Source organism: Orycteropus afer, unplaced genomic scaffold, assembly GCF_000298275.1.
Source record: "Orycteropus afer afer isolate SDZICR_OR568_19922 unplaced genomic scaffold, OryAfe1.0 scaffold00520, whole genome shotgun sequence".
NCBI classification, from domain to species: Eukaryota; Metazoa; Chordata; class Mammalia; order Tubulidentata; family Orycteropodidae; genus Orycteropus; species Orycteropus afer.
Window position 1 is genome coordinate 1,778,709 of NW_006922107.1, and position 4,085 is coordinate 1,782,793.

At 39.0% G+C, this 4,085-nt stretch overlaps 1 non-coding gene across 1 annotated transcript; it reads right to left on the minus strand.

The window, feature by feature from the left end:
- Positions 1–1,836: 1,836 nt before the first annotated feature.
- On the minus strand, positions 1,837–1,942 carry LOC122151523. The gene has a single exon (XR_006164190.1). It is a non-coding gene; the product is annotated as a U6 spliceosomal RNA (small nuclear RNA).
- Positions 1,943–4,085: the final 2,143 nt, after the last annotated feature.

Below are 4,085 nucleotides of genomic sequence, written 5' to 3' on the forward strand. Positions count from 1 at the left end.
TTTATTTATTTAAATGGTCCTCTTGGGATTGTGGAAGCACTGCCTGCCTGGGTCATAAGGTTCAGAGAATTCTTTGTCAGAATTATGTCTTAAATATACATACATACAAATCCATCTGATCATTACTTTATAGACACTGGAACAGCATGCTTAAGACTAGACATATCAAATAATATTGCCTCTCTCCAGTTCCTATTTTTTTTTTACTACTAGATCTAAATCTGATGTATTGTGCTGCCACAGTAGAATGTTTATCATGATCCAGCCCACAGACATCTTGGTTACACTAGTAGTTAGCAAACTACCTCATGATCCTTACACCTATATGATGCCCGACAGCTAAGGTTTCACTATCACCCCAGGAAGCAACTTCCGTCTACTCTTCCCATGACCTTGGATGATAAAAGGACATACAGGGGAGTCTAACAACCTTCTGCATCTAGAAGGAAATGACATCTTTAAAAAATGATCTCATCTCTTTCTGCAGAAAATAGAGTCATTATCCTCCCTTCTCCTCCCTTTCACTGCAGCCATTTTCTGCCCTCCAATATGTGAGGCCACCCATGACATGTAAAATTTAGTGCAGATAAATTCAGCTTACTCAAAGAATGACCACAGAAAAGAAAAGACGCTGTACAACCCTGTTGATTACTGGTGCATCAAAGCTACAGCAGCTAGGAGAAAGGACATCAGCCAGAGTACATTTCCACACAAGTGACAGGCAGGAGTGAGAATCGCCAGTGGGCAGAGAGTAGAGGAAGAAGTGAGGCAATTTCAACTTCTAAGTAACAATCCACTCAGGGAAATGTGGCTATTAAAGCTAACTATTGGATAAACAAAGGAGATGGAAATTTACTTCTAAATTAATCTGAATTAATTTAATTTGAGAGCAAGCATGGTCGAGGGGATAGAGCACTTGTCTAGTAGTCAGGCGCCTTTGCAGCTCTGCTACCATCTCTGAGTAAATTGCTTTGCCACTTAGTCCTTTCAAAGAGATAATGGCAACTGTCCCCTGCTTTTTTCTCAAGGATGCTTTCAAGATGTAAGATAATGCCATGTTTGAAGATCTGTAGAGAAAAGCTCTAAATTTAAATATTCGATCTATTTGTAATTAAACATCCATTTTACAAATATTTTTTAGATCTTATAGAGTATGTTGTACTCTATTAGGTGTTATGCAGAGACAGGAATGAATTATCCTTAAGTCCTGTATTCATAGAGCTAACAAGTAGCAGGACAACTCACAAAAATAAATGGCTGTTGTTTAGGTAATATGGAGTACACGCAAGGAGGGAGATAAAAGCATACTATTATGGGGGTGGAAAAGAGCTCTGGCGGTGCAGTGCCTACGGCATTTGACAGCTAAGTACAAGGTTGGCAGTTCAAACCCACCAGCCACTCAGTGAAAGGAAGATGGGGCAATTAACATCTATAAAGATTTACTGCTTTGTAAACCCAGTGGGGTAACTATGGGTCAGAATTGATTTGATGGCAGTGGGTTTGGTTCTGGATGGGGATGGAAGTGAAGTTATTGAGGGGAAATGAGGAAGACCATTTGGAGAAAGGGAGCTTTATGTGAATATTGAAGATTGTCTAGGACTTTGAAGGAAACAGATGTGCATTTACAAAGCAAAAGAGTTGTTGCTGTTGTTGTTGTTGTTATGTGCCATCGAGTCAGACCCGACTCATAGTGACCCTTCCTTGGGGGTCCGAGGTGGTATCATAATGGAAGTAGATTGCCCAACCTTCCTTCCAAGGAGTGGCTGGTAGGTTTGAACCACTAGCCTTTTGGTTAGCAGTCAAATGCCTTAGGCACTACACTACTAGAGCTCCTAAAAAAATATGGAATGCTTCACAAATTTGCTTGTCATCCTTGCACAGGGGCCTGCTAATCTTCTCTGTATCATTCCAATTTTAGTATATGTGCTGCCGAAGTGAGCACAGCAAAAAGAGTACAGGTAGAAAAGTAATGCCTGGTCTGAGGAATGACAAGTAGTCTAGTTTGGGTGTAACATAGGGTATATGCAGCAAAGTCCCCATTGCTGTAGAGTCAACTCCGATTGTGTTCCACAGAGTTTTCAGTGGCTTATTTTTCAGAAAGAGATTGCCAGGGCTTTCTTCCAAATAACTTCTGGGATGAATCAACGTCCAATCATTTGGTTAGTGACCAAGTGCTTTCCCATTGACACCACCCAGAAACTTCATGTACAGAAGGATTTGGGGATAAAGTGAGAAATTTAGGTTAAGATTTTATTACAAGACCTTCCTTACCAGGATAAGGAATTTGGTCATTGTTTCTGTAAGAAGGAGCACACATGATAGCTCATGATATTGAGCGAAGTGGCTGGAGCTTTATTTGTGTTGCTCTGAAGAGACTGGAATAAAGATTCACTGGCAGTCTGGTGACTAAAGTATTGGAATAATTCCAGGCGCACAGTATTAAAAAGGTCAATAGGAATAGTGGCAGTGCAAATGAAAATGAGAAAAGAGAGAAAAAGAATATTGGAGAGAGAATTAGTAAGAAATTCCGACTACATGATTTGAGGAAAAGTGAGGAGTTTAAGAATGAGTCCTGGATTTATGAACCTAGATGATTAGGAAGATGTAAATAAGGAAGTGGGAAAGTTCTGAAGAAAGCAATAATGAGTCAAACCCACCAGCCACTCCTTGGAAGGAAGGTTGGGCAATCCTACTTCCATAGTGATACTGCCTGGGAAACCCAAGGAGGGGGTCGCTATGAGTCGGGGCCGACTCGAGGGCACATAACAACAACAACAACAGCTTGAACATGTTGAGTTTGTGATACAAACATTTATCCAGGTGAAAATGTTCAAATGTTGAGTCAAGAGATGGAATTGTGGAACAGTTCCCTAAAGACAGATGTTCCTACTGAAGATATACATTAGGAAAAATCATTTGAACAGAGTTAATAGTAGAAATCATATGTGTGGATGATAAAATTAAAATGGAGATTATTGAAAGAGTATTGAAGGAAACTGAAGACAGAACCTTAGGTAATACCTGCAGTATAAAAAACAGAAATAAGAAATTGAAACAGTGGAAGAGACAGAGACAAATAATCATAACAGTAGCAAAATCCAGAAGGCAGGAAAATCATGCAAGCCAAGAAAGTGCACAATTTCAATAAAGAGGAATTAGTGTAATGAACTGTATTAAATGTTACACAGAGAGAGTGAAAAAAGGACTGAAATATAGCAGTTAGGAGGTCATTGATGATCAAAAAACAGTTTCAATCAAGGGATGGGGAAAAGCAGTTTGACTACAAGTGGGCTGAAAGGTGGGTGGTGATAAGTAGGAGAAGTGACTACAGATTATATTTTTGATATGTTTGGCCGTGAAAAGGAGGCTAGATATATACCATAAGCTTCAGTGAATAACAGTTCAAAGGAAAATTTTGTTAGTTTAACTATTTCAGTCTGTCTTCTTATTGGTTACAGGAAATCAGAGTGTAATAGTGGGCACACGGAAGTATTGATGATGCAAAAACGAAGGAACTAAAGAATGGTAAAATATAACAGAAGGAAAGGGCAGAAGGGATAGATATATATTTCTGACAGACAAGACAAAAGGAAAAGGTAATGAGAAAAGATCCATAGAAACTCTGAGATGGGTGGGGGACTCTGGGGAGTTCATGCAGAGTAATTTTTTTTTCCTCAATAAAGTAAGAAATTATTTATTGAGTTTAGAAGTAGAATGTGGCTGAAGGCTTAAGGGAAGTGAAAAATGATTTAGTATAAGTATTGTGGAAGACCAAAATGGATGACAGAAGAGACTCTGAAACTTGCCCTTGAGCAGAGAGTAGCTAAAGCAAATGGCAGAAACGACAAGATAAAAGAGCTGAACAGATTTCAAAAAGCAGCTCAAGCAGACAAAGCCAATTACTATAATGAAATGTTCAAGGACTTTGAGTTAGAAAACCAAAAGGGAGGAACACGTCAGCATTTCTCAAGCTGAAAGAACTGAGGGAAAATTTAAGCCTTGAGTTGTAGTATTGAAAGATTGTATGGGCAAAATATTGAATGATGCAGGAAACATCAAAAGAAGATGGAAGGAATACACAGAGT